Genomic DNA, 19,374 nt, shown 5'->3' with positions numbered 1-19,374 from the left:
TCACATGTTATTCTGCAACTTAACTCTTTTGCTCAACAATATGCTTGAATATTCTTTTATGTTTCTAAATCCAGAGATTTGAAATACACTTTTGAAGGCTATGTGGTATTCTAAAGTATGAATACATCTTTAATTATTTCTGTATTTATTGTCAATTACCTTTTTTTCCATTATTCCACACATTGAGACAAGTTTGTAGTGAATATAATGAAAAAGTATATGTTATATACCTTTGATTATTTGTGTATTTTTGCACTTGAGTTTCCTGAAGGTAAAACTGCCAGGCTATAGAGATTCTGTATTTTAAAATTTAGCAAGTCTAATAATAAAAAAGTAAAAATAAATAAATACTTGGTAAGTCTTGCTAAATTGCTCTCCAAAAATATTGTATCAATTTATAAATCCACCAATATTATAGACGATTGTCTTTTCCCCACATTCTCACCAACAATGCCCATGTTAGAAAGGAGTCTTCATACTCTATCCGCTTGGTAATCACTGCTTTAACACTCTTCTACTTTATTGACCACGCTCTCTTCACATGTTCATATTATCCTCATTCGTGGTCTTTGTGTCAAAAGCTGAACTTCACTTCTGCCTCCAGTGTTAAGTGTTATTTTGTGCCTCCTGCATACCCCAACAATGTGTTTGTTGAAACTTTCCTCACCTAACATTTCTTTTTTTTTTTTAAAAGATTTTATTTATTTATTTGAGAGAGAGACTGAGATAGAGAGAGCATGAGAGGGGGGAGGGTCAGAGGGAGAAGCAGACCCCCTGCCGAGCAGGGAGCCCGATGCGGGACTCGATCCCGGGACTCCAGGATCATGACCTGAGCCAAAGGCAGTCGCTTAACCGACTGAGCCACCCAGGCGCCCTCTTTTTTTTTTTTTTAAAGATTTTATTTATTTATTTGAGACAGAGAGAATGAGAGACAGAGAGCATGAGAGGGAGGAGGGTCAGAGGGAGAAGCAGACTCCCCGCCGAGCAGGGAGCCCGATGCGGGACTCGATCCCGGGACTCCAGGATCATGACCTGAGCCGAAGGCAGTCGCTTAACCAACTGAGCCACCCAGGCTCCCCTCACCTAACATTTCTTAGGGCCGTAACTTTTATGTTAGTATTTCTTTTATTCCTGGGGAGCTTGACTTGAGAATAAACTCATATATTTTCTTGGCACATATTTATTTGCTTGGTGGACTCCCACATCATGGTGAAAAAAATATTTAGTATAAATGAGGTAAAATTTAGGATGTCTCCTAATTTCCTATATAAAAATTTATCTGGGAAGAGAGTTCATGGGAAAAAGGCTGCTTCAAGACAAGAGATAAACACTTTTTACAGTCTTATCCTCAAAATACTCTGTGTGAGTTTGGGGGGTAGAGGAATCCGTTACTACATATGGACTAACTTGTTCAATAATTTTTTTTCTGGCCTATTGATAAAAATTGGAATCAAGTAAGCTAATTGAGTCATGTTAGATATTCTCTTCAATTCAAGAGAAGTTTCTAAAAGACGTAAGTAGTCAATAATTTTATCTTGACACTGAGATTTTTTTTTTTTATGGCAAAAATAGAATTGTAGGGGATTTGATGTCTTGATATTTCCCCCTCCTCACTTATTAAGACTGGCAATTTTTATCTTCTGTGCAAAAATAGAAGAACATTTACTGCATTATGGCAGCTGTCAAAATAATGCTTTCCTATTGTTTTTAGTAACTTTTATGACCTACGTGCAAGCTAGACGGTAAGATTGTATACCTACACTGAAATGAGTAAGGTTTTGAATGATGATACACTTGTTACAGCACTAGGAATTATTTTTGTTACTTGAAGCTGGTGAGAAGTACAAGATTTAAATCTGTTTTATGGACAATTGCAAATTAATATATAAGAGATATGTGTTGCACTCACTGTGTACATACACACATGTGCACATAGAAAATAATTATATAGTATATATATAAATATATAAATATTACATAGTTCAATAGAAAAAAAAACTATTACGACAGTGATAAGCAAGAGAAGTGCAATCAAACAACTAAATATTTTGAAAGCTTTGGAGTCCAAACTGAAAAGGAGGGTAGATGCTCCTCTTAGGCCATAGAGGTTTATACTTTTGGAGTTTCCTATTTCTTCAAACATGAATCTTAGTAACAGAGCTGGCATTGGCAGCCATGCATTAGGTGGCCTTAATGACTTTTACCATATGAAGTATTTTATTCATGACAAGAAGGATCCAGAATAACAATCCTTTATCTCTTTATTTTTATCTCTGTGCTAATAAAGTAAAAAAAAAAGAAAATTTGCCATAAATATTACTTATTCTTACCTGATTGAAGATAGAAGGGATTTGAGACCATCTTAAATGAATTGGTGTTTCACTAATTGTCCATTTGCTTGTCCATCTGTCTTTTTTTCAAATACTTGATGTAAATTGAATGGATAGGGATAGAGATAGATCTCTTTCAGAGCGGTGGATGAAATCTTACCAAGGTAATTTGTCAATCATGTGAATATTGCAGTGCTGTAATTGAATGAAAGGAGGGAGATTACCAGCAGAAAGGGCCACCAGACAGTGATATAGTCAAACAGTATAAGGCCCTTTAAAGATGGGGCACCTGGGTGGCTCAGTTGGTTGAATGTCTAACTCTTGGTTTTGGCCCAGGTCATGATCACAGGGTTGTGAGATTGAGCCCTGCACTGAGCTCCATGCTCAATGGGGAGTCTGCTTCAGATTCTCAATCTCTCTCTCTCCTTCTCTCTCTAAAAATAAATAAATAAATATTTTTTTTAAAAGACCCCTAGGAGCACCCAGTATCAGCAGATACTTTCATGTTAACAAAACCTGATAGTGCATAGTTCATATAATGTTTACCACCCTTACTGCAATCATATTTTGTCTTGAATCCGAATCTTGTCCTGAAGTGATATATATTGATGTTCCTTGATACCTCTATAAAAGTTGGAACAAAGCTATGCTAGGATGTGTGGATGAAATCTATTCCTAAGAATGGTGTAAGGAAGACAAAGAACAAACATCTGGAGGAAAATATGATGTGTGTTACCATTAAAAAAAAAATCTCTGTGCTAGCAGAAAAGCTTACTAATTACATATAATAACATATGGAGGGGCACCTGGGTGGCTCAGTTGGATAGGCATCTGACTCTTGATTTGGGTTCAGGTCATGATCTCAGGGTCATGAGATGGGGCCCTAGGTGGGCTCCTCGCTGAGCGTGGAGCCTGCTCAAGATTCTCTCTCTCCCTTTGCCCCTCCTCCTTCCTCCCCTCCCCTCCCCTGCTCACACGTGCACACATGCATGCTCTCTCAAAAAAAATAATAATAACATGGAAAAGTTTGAGATTTTCTTATAACTGCTTTGATGTTTTTCAGTCTTTTCCTGATTACTCATGCACTTAGTACAAAGACTTTTCTTAGGGAAAAAAAGGGTCATTTCTTTTACTTTTTATTTACTTCTTTAAAGATTTTTTTTTATTATTATTTATTTGACAGAGAGAGAGCGAGAGAGGGAACACAAGCAGGGGGAGTGGGAGAGGGAGAGGGAGAAGCAGGCTTCCCACTGAGCAGAGAGCCTGATGTGATCCCACACCCTGGGATCATGACCTGATCCGAAGGCAGATGCTTAATGACTGGAGCCACCCAGGCGCCCCAGGGTCATTTCTTTTAATAATCAACACTCTTTCTGGATTTCTTAAATATAGTAGCTCCATTAATTTAATACAAATAATCTTTGGTCAAGTACATGCTATTAGAATTGGACGGATGCTTTGAGATATTTAGAAACCCTTGATTTAAACAAATTATTCCTACCTTAAAATATTTCCACTTTTTAGTAGAATGGAGAATTAATCACCTAAATTAAACATTTTTTTAAACAGGTACATCTCAGGTCTGATAATTTATAGTTTTAGGTTTTTCGAGAAAGGCAGTGAATCTTCTCTTTATGGGTCCATTGCAAATATACTAATCTTTGGAGTATGCTGTTTTCATTGCCCAGTACTGATGCTTCTTCATCTACTTCAGTACATCTACTTCTCACATCATCTGCTTGGCAATGGAGAATATTGGAGGAACTTTCAAAATAGCAATCTTTAGTATGAAATACAATTTTTAAAAACACTACAAGTAGCAAGAGCATGTGCTTCAGGCTGGTAACAAATGCAAATAAACAAATTGAAATTCTGTCATATCTTTGTAACAAACTGTTTTGCAAATGGTCAAAAATATTCCTGCATTCAGGGATGTTTAAGGTGTTTGAAAGTCGTGTACATAGTGGAAAGAATTTCATCCTTTCTTCTAAGACGAAAGCTCAGAAAATAACCTTTTTTGGCAGTTGCTGAAAGTGCGGAAGTAGGCTAAGTAAAAATCAGTTATTTGCAATTCAGTGTTTGTGAGTGGAAGCGAGGTGCTTCAGCAGGTCTGGAAAGCCCTAGGAAATAATTTTACAACAGTAAGCAACAATGTACAGAATAGTCATTCCTGACGGTAGAATATTCTCACAGGGCAAGGTCTGGGTTTGGGCTAGCTACTATGTTAACAATAATAGACAGAAATACCTCCCTCACATTTGCATGGGGCTTAGATTATTCAGAGTAGGAAAATTGCTATAACAAAGAACCCCAGGATGTCAGTTGCTTGGCATAATAAACATTTATTTATTTATTGTCTACCTAGTCTAGTGTAGACCCTGGGGGTGCCATGGGCTTCTGTTAGCTCTCTTCTCCCCTAGGGCCTTGCAGTTGTCCTGGATTCTCTGCAGTAGATGAGGGAAGGAGCAGAGCAGAGCATTTCACAATATGTTTTTATGGGCCTGTTTTAGAAATATCTTCTATCACCTCTATCCACAATCTGTAAGCCAGAACTCATTCAGATTGCCACACCTAAACAGGAAAATTGGGGAGATATGGTGTAGCTTTCTGCCCAGAGGGTGAGGGGAAATAGTTTGTGAACATCTAGCCAGTCTCTGTCAAAGCCTTTTATAGTATATGAGTTCATTTCATGCCATGGGATCCTAAAAAAACATCATATAACATTCTTAAGGTGGTCATTTTACTCCAAAGAATTGATGAAAGTTAAACACATAACAGAATTACTAATAAGCCAACCTGAAACCACTACCAATCTTCTGAATGAGTCTTTTTTCTATCAAGAAACCCAACATTTTTTCCAATGAAGTATGTGAACTGCTACATTTAATAGGAGAGTTTTAGTTTTATTTTATGTGACAACATATAAACCAAGAATAGAGAGTTAAGTCAACATACTGGTGATCCTAAAGTCAGAGCCTCCATGTGCAACTCTGGCGAGTAGATTTCCATAGACTACAATTAAATGTCACCTCCCAAGTGTTGGTCCTGCATGGCCTCTATAACCATGTAAGGCAGCTCTGACTTAAGTACAGCAATTTGCACAATTAAGATTTTGACTAAAAAGGATCAATCTCCATGCCAAACTTAATATTTGAGTTATTATATAGAGTGAAAGAGCCTTTTGTTTAGTGTAAGATGCTTGGGTTTGAGTCCCTACTCTGCTAGTTACAACTGTGTTAGTGAGCATGTTAGTTAATCCATAAGAGCTTCACTCTTCATACATATAGGGATGTATAAAATGGCATATTCTCAATGTCTGGAAATGAATCAATGTTCAATAATGCTAGATCCTTTCTTCAACAAGCCAAAAAAAAAAATAGGGACAAAACTTTAGAGATAATGCCTACTTTTATAAGATGAAAGCAAAGGAGAGTTTATATGAATTCTGGTAGGAAATCAGGGTTCCTTAAGCTAATGGAAACTGACAGAAGGGGAACACTGCATTATATCAATTGATCTTTTAATTCAGTGGTCAAAGAGTGTTGAGTGCCCATAATTTGCCATGAGTTTTTTTAGGTGAACTTTGTAATATTTTCTGTTTTTGTTTACTCAGAAAATTACATACAATTACTGTGTTGTTTTCCTCCCTCACCTCAAACTTTCATTTAGGGTGGAGAGAAAGTCAGTCTGTGTAAGTGAACAAACTCCACTCCCATCGGTAGGCCTGGTGCCCCTGAAAATAAGAGCCCAATGGACCGTGTCAGTTGCCAGTTTAAACCAATTTTAGTGGTAATGTGTTATAGTCCTGGCATGATGGTGTGTTGTTCAGAGTGCTGAGGTCATCCGTGGTAGCCCAAGTGTTGACTCTGGTATGGCCCAGAGTCCAGAAGTTCTTTTATTCTTCTGTTTGCCATTATTTGGATAAATCTGATCACATGTTTTAATTTGTCAGTCTTACAGAAACTGCCCGCAGCCCAAAAAAGAGAAAGAAATTTAGTCCATGTCTACACATATGAATTTTAATAGCAGTGGCTGAAGAGGCAGGAAAGGAGAATTTTGTAATACCAGAACTCTAAGAACCATGAACACCATGCACGCTTCTTTCTGTCCTTTCTCGACTGATGTAACATTCTAGAAATATTCAGTGCAACATTTAACTTCTGTAGTTGAAGATCCACATTACAAATTATATGTCTTATTTTTTAACATAATGCAGGAGAAACTGAGATCAGAAGTCTTGAGGTACTTACTCTTCTTTTTGTTTCTCCTTTTATTCTATGGGTTATGGTCCTGCTTTACAACTGTCCAATTAAGAAATACTTTGTGGAATTGAAGCAGATCATCCTGTCATAACCCTAAATAGTGGCCTTCTGCTTTATCCATATTTCACATTGAATAATTTCAAAGCAGAAGATGGATTCCATTAGTTTTCATATAATAAATGTCAACATGTGTTCCATACTTTTAATTTCCTTTTCTCAAGTGTGGACATTGTTGCCAAAGAGATGAAGGCTCAAGTCCCAGGCTGACTATGTGGCCTTGGGCAAGTGACAGAAGGGCTCTGAAAACCTGCTAACTCTTTTGCAGAATGAAAACAATTAGATCGTACTTGGGGGTTGTTTAAAAGTTAGAGATTACATATAGGAAGCAAGATATATACTAAGCATGATCTATTACATTATTAAATATTATTCTTATCAGAAGTTATTGTAATAGTTTCAAAATAATTAAGTTTATTTACATTGACCAAATAAAGTAAACATAAGGAGAATCCCGGTGATCTCTAATTGCATACCTAATCTTTTTCTTTCAACAATGCATACAAAGTAAAGGAGAAATTTTGACTATAAATGCTCGCTAATGCTATTAAAGAAAAAAATACAATCCAAACTGATAAAAGCAAATACATCATTTTATCATAATATTGCAATTGGAATGAAACTCTTTCCTTGAAAAGCAAGGATGGTGATGAAGGGGGAAGTGAATTTTTAAAATGAGAAATTAAGATTCAAATTCTCACCCAATTTTATGAAATGCGATAGGAATAGAAGCAATTTAAAAGTAGAAATTTGAAAGACAACCCTGAAGCACTGTGGGAATGGTACAATCCTGGGACTGTTCTATTCCTACTTACTCCTACACATGCACTTCCTTTTTTGTTGTTTTTTTCTTGGGTAATATTGTAATGTAGAAAGTGTATATTTGCATTTACAGGATGTCAGTAATCTTGAAAACTAAAATATGAAGTGTTACATGCATAGTTTCAAAAAGGAAATTACATTTGAAGAGAACTCATGTAACTTTTCCTTACTTTTTATATAAGTCAATGCATATAAAGATGGAGAAACTAATAGGTTGCCTATTGAAAATTGGCTCCATCCAGCTACACTCAGGTATTTTTATATTTAGCATGGAATAAATATTAGCATGTGTCTCTTTGCCCAAGAAAGAAGTAAAATGGGTCAAACCTAAGAGAGATTTTATCAATTTGAAATCTCCTTTCTGTTAAGTGTTACATTTTCATGATAATTATGAGTGTTTCTGTACCAGGATGCCCCTTAATGTCTTTTTATGACTTAGGGTACAGGAAGAAATAGTCGTGAAGAGAAAAAATAGAATTTGGTGAATGTCCCTGGGGCTTTAGATTTCGTAGTCTGGAATAAAATTTGCTTGTTGAAAAATTTCTCTGTTAAAGTTGGGTTTGTGTTATATAAAATAATTGAAATGGCTGGCATGTATGTATTTATCAAATAACTTAGTACATACACGTGTTTTATCATTCTCAGACCTTTTTCAGAAGCTCACTGTGTGCACATCTCTCTGTTCGGCAGGAGGAGCATGCAAAGCTCAGCTCAAACTCTGAAAAAGATCATTGTACTAAATTATATGGGTGGATTGCCTGCCTAAAGAAGCAGGTACTAGCCAGTTTATTTCTAGGCTGTGCAACATGGATCAACTCATATTTTGCTTTGCTATGTGAACTAATTGTATTGCCTGGTTCCCTGACCTATGACTGTGTGAAAATTCACCCATAGATGGAAGAATATAACTCCCCCCCCTTTTTTTTATGTACATACAAAGGAAGCGGTTGTAGTGTCTTGTAGTATTAGCAAAAAAGGACTGTTTGTCAAGTTCTAAATAATTGACCCAAGTTTAAAATTATGATAAAAATCATGTTTAACATTTGTTCTTTAATACTGAAAAAGCAAAATTTTGATAGACATATGTAAAATATAATACCATATATATTGAAGATAAAAAATATAGCTCAGGGCGCCTGGGTGGCTCAGTCGTTAAGCGTCTGCCTTCGGTTCAGGTCATGATCCCAGGGTCCTGGGATCGAGTCCCACATCGGGCTTCCCGCTCAGCAGGAAGCCTGCTTCTCCCTCTCCCACTCCCCCTGCTTGTGTTCCTGCTCTTGCTATCTCTCTCTTTCTGTCAAATAAATAAATAAATAAATAAAATCTAAAAAATATATATATATAGCTCAGATGATCATGCATATTTGGGAAGCAAAATACCCCCAAATAAGGATACCAGTGAGCTAGTTAAATCACAACTTTTCCAGATTAGAGAAGTCTATAAATATTATAATTTATTTATTCAAAATATTTCTTAAGTATCTGTTGTATGGCAGGCCCTTTAGGTCTAAATTGTATTCTTTCGTTTCCATATATCTGAAAACATGACACTGCAAAATTATTCCTCCTTGCCCATTTGAAAGTCAGTAGTAGGGAGGACTTGAAAGAGAATGAGAGGCTAATTATTTTAACAAAAAGATCTTAGTGAGTGAATAACTGTACACCTGTATGCTATTTCATACCTTCTGGAGAAAAGACTTAAAGTCATTGAGCTGTTGAAAAATGTGCTGGGAGCTGATTTTTAAAGAAAAAAATAGAATTGGTCAGTGAAACAGTTAATAATTTTTGGTTAATAAAATGACAATATATGCTCTCTTTTTTTCACTTATTTGGTGTCTCATAACTGTCCAGCTGACATCCAGTGTATAAATCACTTAGTGTTTCTGTTTTAAATTCTTCAGGCCTATCTATCCTGCTGGCCTAAAGATAAGGCAGTCTTGTTGTTGTTGTTGTTGTTTATGTAAAATCATATGTCAGCTTTGATTAAAGGTTCACATTGTCATTTAGTTCTGAAAGATGTTCAAAGACCATCTATGGCCATTGCTGTCACACCATAGGAAATCTAAGGAAGTGACTTTAATAATGGTGGACTTGAAAAAGTGGGAATTATTCGGTGCATTAAGAATTTGAGCACAGTGCATTCATTATAACAATAATGAATAGAAATAATAAATAAAGAAAATTCATATTGATTGTTTTTCAGTGTATGGTATGTCTGGCTCTTGAAAAGTATTTTTTTCCATCAGTTTTATCACTTGCTTAGCTAAGGAATGTCACTCCACTTAAACCCAGTTAACCCAGATTAGTGACCATCTGGGAGTTTTTAAGATGAAGTTTTCCAGTAGATTAAGAGTAGGCAGAGATAAATGAAAATTGCATTATCTCTTGTCCAATGTTTCCCAAGTTGGATTCCATGGAATAATAGTGTCCCTAGAGACACTAAAAATGGTAGGTGATGAAATTAGTTGATATGTGCACTGAATTATATCAACTCCCCCTTGAAAGATCAGACTACATAGAAAAAAGAATGAGGAATCCTGGAATGAAGGCACCTGCTTAATCTGGTTAATGCACCATTCAACCAAAACAATTAAAAGACACAACAACCCTTTTCTGTGTGTGTACATAAAAAGAAAAAGGGGGGGTGCCTGGGTGGCTCAGTAGGTAAGCATTGGACTCTTGATTTTGGCTCAGGTCATGATCTCAGGGTTGTGAGACCCAGTAGGTAAGCATCTGACTCTTGATTTTGGCTCAGGTCATGATCTCAGGGTTGTGAGACCCAGCCCCCTGCATCAGGCTCTGCCCTCAGCAGGGAGTCTGCTGGAGATTCTCTTTCTCCATCTCCCTCTGCCCCTCGCCCCCCTCTCTCTCAATTAAATAAATAAATCTTAAAAAAAAAAAAAGAAAAGAAAAGAAAAAGGAACCAGAGTCTTTCTTCCCTGGATGAATTTCCACGTGACTAATTCCAGATCATGGTTTGGGTAGGATTCAGGTGGTTGGACCAAAATATTCCAATATTTTTACTAAGGGGGACACATTATAGATATAGATTGAGAAAGGCTGTTCTGGAACTAGTATATATAGCTAAGGTAATCCTTGCCAGGACTGTTGAAGAAACATTGCCCAATTTTTATTATTGCTCATAACAGATCCTTAAATAAAAAAAGGGCTTAATTAAGAACCACCGAGGACAGTAGAAGTCAAAAGGTATACAGATGTAACTATGGAGTTATTGTGTATATTATTGCTTTAAGAGGACACAATTTCTGAATTTGCTTATATTTATTCCAGGCCATTCTATTTGGAACATTCAGAAAAGAAATACTATATTTCAACTTCCTGTCCTAATTAGCTCAGCCTTCACCAATGAACACAAACATTTTAGAGGTCATTTTATTCTTACCTGCATTTTTACAGCACACTGACCTATGTGCTACTTAAATTCTGGGGTTTTAATTTCATCATCATTATTGCAGTTTTCCAAGTGCCACTGGGTGTAGATTACTGCTAAGTAAGGCTTATTATCAGCAGGCTGGGGTTATGATGTACTGTAGACGGTAGCATTCAGTTAAGGCCAAAATCATTTATTTCATGTGGCTAGCTTGCAGCACACAATATGCAGAATACACTGACTATTGACAAAACTACAGGAAAAAAATGCTCAAGTACAATATTCTTTTTACCATTTACTTTGAAGTTACATCCCCAAATTTAATACTTCTCCATTTATTTTACCATAATGAAAAAAGTTACCATCTCTTTTCCCCACAATGAGGAGCAGTGTCATTGTGTACACTGATTTTAATTTAGGTTCGTGTTTTCCATAAATTTAAAATATGTGTAATATGTGCGTTTTAGTTTTAAAAGTTGTGCTGAGAAATTTTGGAGAGTATGTAATTTAAAACCCACATAGTATCTTTGTGCAAGAGTAAACGCTTGGACTTTGTATCCTCTTGCACTGAATTTCAGGACTTATCTGTCTGTGTTACTGAAAATTAGAATACTCACAGTACAAGCCAGCATGACAAAGTTTATCCTGAAAATTCTTAAGAGTCCGTCAGTTCCTATAGAGTTTAACTCATATCAAGACACAAAATATTTGTTTAAAAAATCATTCTTTGGGTTTCAAAGCTAGACAAATGAAAAAATAAAATCAAAAGTGGGATTTTGCTTTCTTGTGTTTTGTTTTGCATACTTGGGGTTTGTTTTTCATTCAAAGATACAGTTTTCAGAAATTATTGTCTCAGCCAGTATCACTGCCCTTTTCTTTTTTTCATGTGATAGACTTACACTTTCTACCTAATAGCTTTTCTTTCTAACTCTTCTCTATGTTTATTCCAATGAAAAGTTGTTTTGGTAACGTAACTCGATTCAGCTTTCACACAGCTAACTAGTCAGGTACGGCTGTGCCTTGGAGTGACCAACTCCTCCTCTGAGCTGTTACATAATGGCTTCCTTGTCACCGACAGGTCTCTGGGATATTCCACCAGAAGCAAGTCACAACTCCTCTCCTTCAAAGATGCAGTCTTAACCAACAGCATGCAAATTCAACTACAAAAGTAAATATAGGTCCAGGAAGAAAGTAAATCAGGAAAACAAAAGTTGGCATTGGTCCTATGACATTTACAAATACATTTTCACAAGCTAAGGAAGCATTTCAGTAGAAGTGCTCATCTAATTATTGAAATATTGAAGTTTGTAGATGTCTCTTACTGGGCACTACATAAATGATGGTATCAGAGAGATTAACTAAGGGTGCTTAAGGTTGTAGGTACTCACTAAAATCTTTGGGTTTAAGTTTTTTCACTTAAGCAACTAAAAATTCCTCTACCTCTGTCATGTATGTCTTAACTGTCAATTAGCTAAAATGCAACCCAATTCATTTAGAAGAGAAAAGAAAAAGAAAAAATAGGTCTAACTCATTTGACTGCCAGGCTAAATAGTTCAATCTTCCATTTTCTTCATAAATGTGATTGGCATTTTCATAGACCATGAATCACTCATAGACAGAGGCTATTTAATAAGCACGTTATTTGTTGATTTTTGGGGTCTTGTTTTCAGTACAAACTTACTGGGTTATTAAAAAAAATTCTCAGCAAAACTTTTAATGTGTAGTTTTTATACTAGATTTAAAACTTTGTCCCTTTGATTCCATAGCATAATGCATAACAGTTTTTGGCCTATTTTGTTTTTATCTCTATCAAGGAGAATATGTTTTCAAATGGTAAAGGCAGAACAAATACTCATGAGGAAATTGAACTAAAAAAAAGATAAGGAAATTAAAGAAGAACACAGTAGTCCTCTAAATGATTTCAAGACTCTTGCTCAGAATAAATTTACCTCCTAGGACATTTAAATGTTACTTTAGAACCCTTTTATTCTTGGGGCACCTGGGTGGCTCAGTCATTAAGCATCTGCCTTCGGCTCAGGTCATGATCTCAGGGTCCTGGGATCGAGCCCCGCATTGGGCTCCCTGCTCCGTGGGAAGCCTGTTTGTCTCTTTCCTACTCCCCCTGCTTGTGTTCCCTCTGTCGCTGTATCTCCCCCTGTCAAATAAATAAATAAAATCTTAAAAAAATAAGAACCCTTTTATTCTTTGAAGAACGATAACAAATAGAAGATATAGAAGACGAACCATGAGAGACTGTGGACTCTGAGAAACGAACTGAGGTTCTAGAGGGGAGGGGGGTGGGAGGATGGGTTAACCTGGTGATGAGTATTAAAGAGGACACGTTCTTCATGGAACACTGGGTGTTATTATGCAAACAATGAATCATAGAACACTACATCAAAAACTGATGATGTAATGTATCGTGATTACCATGACATAATAAAATTTAAAAATAAATAAATAAATAAAAAAGAAGTATTCTAATAAAAAAATAAAAGAACATATAGAAGAATATAAAAAGAAATTTTCTGATTTTTAAAAAGTGAAAAATATTGTAAACTTAATATTATTACTGGCAAATATTAAAAAGGTTGTTAAGTAGATGGCTGCAGCATTATATAAAAAAGTCAATCACTGGAAACCAAATTGTGCTCACTAAATGTATAAACAAATAAAAACACATTCTAATCCAATCTCATTTCATTTTTTATGGACTAGAGTACTCTGGGGAGAAGAATCAGTATTGAGGAAGATATGCTATATCAATTGTATTATCTTCTTATCAGCAATTAATTTAATGGCTCCCAATAGCCCAAAAGGAGGAACTATGAAAAATAGAATTAGCTGAATTTTATAATTGGTTGGATAGTAAGTTTCTTGAAAATGATGCTTGATTGATTGACGAAAGTCTATAGGATCATCCTGTATCTTCTGCTTTAGTCAAGTATTTTCAAAAATTTTAGTAATGACTTAAATGAAAATATTTTTGTCATTTCTAGATGATACAAAACAATGAGGAGTAGTGAATACAATGAGTAACAGATGGAAGCAATCAAATATAAAGTAGCTAAATTTAGATTTATAAAAGCATACTTTCACTGACCCACTCACTAAATCTTTTCCCTGACCCACTTGTCATCACCACATTGAGCTACTCTGATATATGCAATCAGACATGCTCTACCACGCATACACACCAGCCCCCAACAACCCCAGTAATTCTGTTTGGTTTCTGTTTGGGTAAGGGTTCTACTTACTGCCCTTCTTTTAATCTGAGCATTATAAGGCAACTGGTGTTCCTTAGCACCTATTCTATTCTTTTATTTAGGACCAGAGCCTCTTAACTACTGTTTCCGGTACCCCTGGTCTGTCAATTACACACATACACACACATCACAGTACATTCTATGGAGTTCTAAGAAAATACAGGGATGACAGAGATTGATGTGACTCACAGGATCACAGGATTTAGATTTTATTGGTATTATGAGGCTAATTTGCAATGTAGAAGAGACATCCATTGTTACCTCCATCTTGGCCCACTAAGGTATATTTTGACCAAGGCTATTTAGTATGGAAAAACTTCCAATGACTGCACATTTTATGATCATCCCCAGTTAGAGTTTCTCCTTCCATGACTAAAACCCCACTTTTCATGATAAGATGTAAGGATAGTACTGAGAGAGGGAAGAAAGTATGCCTACTAATCATTGGCTGCATCAGAAATGTTGCACAGAAGTCTCCAGACATAAATCATTTCTTCTTGTGGGCTCTTGGTATATTGTGACATAAAGTCCATATACATGAGCAAGGAAAAAATGGCAAAGGACTTAGACTTTTCATAACATCTTGTCATCAAGGCTACATCTTGCTATCAAGGCTACACTACACAGTAGTCTTTTCTACTGTCCAGCTTGCAAATATCAGATGAATACCAATCCTGAAAAAAAAAATGCTACATCTCACCTAAGTGAAAGGTGGAGAGGAAATATGTGCAGATAAGGAGAAATGGGATATCACTGGGTATCACCCAATTGAAAAAGGCACAAAGGATGACAGATGGTTTTGATAGGCACAAATCTGTAGGTCATAGAGGAAGGGATGCTGTCCATTGTAAATTTAACTCCAGACTTGCCTTTGTGCAGAGCAGAGGGCTGATTCCCTAAGAACCAGTCCCTCCACAGTGAGTGAGAATGATCTGTTTTGTCCAATTGCCAGTTTCCATTAAATGATGTAAATTATGAGAAGGGCTTAGTATAATGTCTGACTCTATAACTATTGAGTATTGCTATTGCTGTTTTTTGTTTTGTTTTGTTTTTGTACAGTCACTGTCCGTTCTTGAGACTGGCGTGCATCAGATATCAGCAGGTGATGTAGTTCAATCTTACATGCTTTTCTTTGAGTTTGTTAGTAGCTGGGCTTAAAAGCTAAAGTTTCTTGTGTCATTCTTACTACAAATCATATGGGAGTACTTAGAATTTGGAGTCCCTGTCTCATTCACTGAATTCAGGATATCACCGTTTAAAACAGATACCAACAGCTTAAGTCTGTTTAGAAGTCAGCAATCCTTTTGTTTCTCAAGCTCTGACATCATGTAAATGAGCAATAACTGAAGGAAACAAGAATGTTCATAACCTAGATGTGATAAAACTTAGAGATCAAAATGCTCTTTTAAATATTTAAAGAGGAAATGTATTTCTTTCATATTATTTTGAGGATAGAACTGGATCCAGGGGTAAAAACTACTAGAAGATGAGTATCAGTTAAAGACAAGAGCACTCCAGATGCAGAATATCTGCCTCATTAGGTGGCGCCTTCTCTCACTGATGTGGAACAATCTAAGAGTTCGCACCAAAGCTCAGGGATGCTGCACAGGAAATTGATGTGGCCACTGTAAGATTCTGTTAAAAACCTGTGGTTATTATCTAATAAGTGTCTGATGTTCTTCTTTGTATAGCTCCCTAAAAATGTTTATACTTAGAATTTATAAACTTTTAGAACTGTAGAAAATGCATCAGTGAAACTTGTAGTCTGCCACTATCACGTTAAGGTTGGTTCAAAAGAGGGTAAGCAACTTCCTTAAAGTCACATACAAGTCAGTGACTGACTAGAACAGGAAGTTAGATGTGTGCATTCAGAGTCCAGTGTCATTTCCCCTATCCCAGGTTTCACCACCTTTTAATTATAAGTAATATTCTACAGATCCCGCTTTTTCCAGATTGGGGATTTCAAAGGAGAATTTAAGTATTGTGTCTCTTTTCCAGGCTATGTTGTCACTCCAGGGTTTCACCTCAGGTGCTGAACTTTTTCTTTCCCTCCAAACTTCTTATCCTGCTACTTTTCATTATCTCTTAAGTGATTTTCTACCTGCTGTGTGTCTGCAGCTGTGCCCCTGTCCTTATTTAGTTCTCAACCAGACTTACAAACAGCACAATGTGCATGGTGTTCAGTCTTTGTAACTCATTTCCCAGCATTCCCTGGAGGATATGATAGTGGCCAAAACCACTATGCTGGATGAACTTGGAAAGCCAGGCTTTCTGAAAGAGCAGTATGGAAGTGAATCCAAAATAAATCTCCTCTTTGTCATTTTTCTTCAGGAATACAGAATTCAAAATAGCCCTGGGGTTTTGTGTCTGTGTTTGTTTTGAGTATTCCTCCATGGCAGGCATTTGTGAACATGAACAAAGAAAAAAAAAGGAGTCAGATGACTATCAGTATTAATGAGTCTTTCTTTTTATCATCCATGTCATAGATAGATATAGGACTCTCTGTGACCCAACATCGTGCCAAGTTAGCAAATCCTTTGTGAGTATGAATGTGTCCTTATATTAAAAAAAAAATCTGTTGAACTATGTAGTGCCGATCTGTATTGCAGAATATACAGTAGAAGTGTCACAATGGGTTAGGAATCTTAATCTTTTTTATTAGGAAAACGTGACTATATGAAATACTTAGTGAATTCACCACTCTTGAGTCTTTGTGATTAAAACATTTATCAAGGACTTTGCCAAGGTTTTGGATATGCATATTGTTTCTGTGAAAATGTACAAGTTCTACACTTGACCCATGAAAACAGCTGTGTCCATTTTAAATTTAATTGTTATTACTTAAGTGAAAGAAAATTCAATGTATAAAATGTTGAACACATTTTAATTTATAAGAAGATTGTAGGGAAAATGTTACTGCTCTAACATTTTCTTTGTTGATGGTAGTTTTGAAAATTTTAAAACAATACAGCTTTTTTTTTTTAATCTTTTAGACTTCATACCATACTGCCATTGGGTATAATAATAACAGGAATTAGGCATTCAAAATGGTGGATAAAGAAAAATTCATATATCTAGTATTAAGAAATCAAGTGTCAAGGAAGATAAAAAAGAAATATGTAATTTTTCAAAAATGTCTTTTTATAAGATTGAGCCTCTGGACTAGATCTGTCCTTATTAACTGAGAATTATGTTTTAAAATGTCAATGGCCGACATGACTTTCTTATTCTTAAATTGGCCATGAAAAGCTTGGGTTTCTCCCTGTCTGATGACAGATCACATCAAGCAGCCCCAAAGCAGGAAAAGAATAAATTTTGAAGGCTTGTATGCTCACCATCTTTGCTCCTGATTGGGCAGACTGGAAAGGGAATATTATCAAGGGTGTTCTGGGGCAGTGTTCCCAGGGCAGTGTTGTATTAGCTGGGAATTATTGGGGGGAAAGGTTCAATTGGCTTATAGGTAACAGAGCAAGGAGTTAAAGGAGATTTAAAAGACAAAATCCAAAGATGAAATTCTCACCAAAACAACTGGACTGAACTATGAGTTATGGAAACAAAACCCATAAGCAGTGGGTCTTATTCTGACCACATAATTAGAATACAGGAAGGTGACTTCAAAAGGAAAGTCCGGATATAAAAGTTAAGTGTTACAGTGGTTCTCAACTCGAGCTACACATTAGAGTCATCTGTAAAGATTTTAAAAATACAAATGAGTGGGCTTTGTTACCCAGGAATACTGAAATCAGCTTCTCTTGATAATTAGGGCCCAGGAAACTGTATTTCTTTAAAGCTTCACCAGTGATTTTGATGAGCAGCCAAATTTTAGAACCACCTGTGCTGGGAAAATTCCTTAGAGTGGCTGGAGTATTGCCATGTGGTTCTCAATGTAGCACCTGCACCATTACCCACAGGTGAGGAGGAAGGACTAAGGGTGTCCTTCCATGCTATACAGAGAAACTGATTCCATTCAGCATCAAAGTCCTTGTGACTAATATGTAACTGGGACTTTTTCTTGGGAAAATAAATCAAACCAAAAAAAATGCATATAAAAAGAAATGCTGAATCTTCTCTGTCAACTTGGTTTTGGTTTAGAGATGGCATTAATTATATCACTGGAAAGGAGTAGGTTTTAAATGATTGGTAATTGAATGGAATGGAGTTTAGGTCTTTGCTCATCATAGTTACTTAATTGCATTTCTGTATCAAATATTCCTATTCTACCAATAAGTTGTTTACTTTCATCATAATTTTATAGCTTTTCAAAAATGTGATGTATTTTACATATAAATCTGGAAGAATTCACATAAAAAACAGTTATTGAAGGCCTACTATTTGATAGACTCTGGTAAGTTTATAGTTACTGTGATAATATGACGTATTCCCTCTACTACTATTATTATAGTATGGGTGGCTACCCATTATGAATATTATTGATTAATATTATCATAAATTCACTTATGGTTTCTTAGATTTCTAAATGTCAAGATCTATTTAAATATTTACTATTTTAATAATGAAGATCCTAGTATCTATTTAGGAGTTAGCAAAATTCTTCAGTTCAAGGCAATTTAAGATACAATCACTTATCACTTAAAAACCAAAATACAAATGATACATAATACACTTGTAGTATGAACTAAAAAATACTTCCCCAAAGGATGATTAATTCTAATTCTAGGGAGTGCGTGTCCCAAAGTGTTTAAAGAGGAGGCACCACTGAAAGTGGATTTTGTCAGCTCAATAAGAAAAGAAAGCATTATGTACAGTGGGAACAGTACAAATAAAAGCATATCTATTCCCACAACATATTTAGGGGATGAGTAGGAGACAGCTATCGCTAGAATAGGTATGAATACATTTAGAGATTAAGCAAAAAGGCAGGCAAATTGGATGTTATAACATTGAGTTTATTCCAAAAGGCAACAGAACAAATATGTGATAATAATATTCTATAAATATTTTTTAAAAACTGCCAATGTTTTAGGAGCATAACTGTGAAAGCAACGTGCGGAGTTGATTAGATAAGCAACAACTGGGTGGCAGGGAAGCACGAATATTCCAGGTAAGGAGACTACAGAAAGAAGGATATATTTGAGAAATGTTTTGCATGTAGAATCATCAGGACTTAGTGGACACTTGGGAAGTGCAAGGTAAGGGTGGTAGGTAGAGATGATTCCAAGTTCCTGGCCTGGATTTGGGGACATTATAGACTGTAATTTCAAAACAAACACCGAAACCAAACCCAA

The sequence above is a fragment of the Neomonachus schauinslandi genome, chromosome 3, assembly GCF_002201575.2.
Source record: "Neomonachus schauinslandi chromosome 3, ASM220157v2, whole genome shotgun sequence".
NCBI lineage: Eukaryota > Metazoa > Chordata > Mammalia > Carnivora > Phocidae > Neomonachus > Neomonachus schauinslandi.
This window is presented reverse-complemented; position numbering follows the sequence as displayed.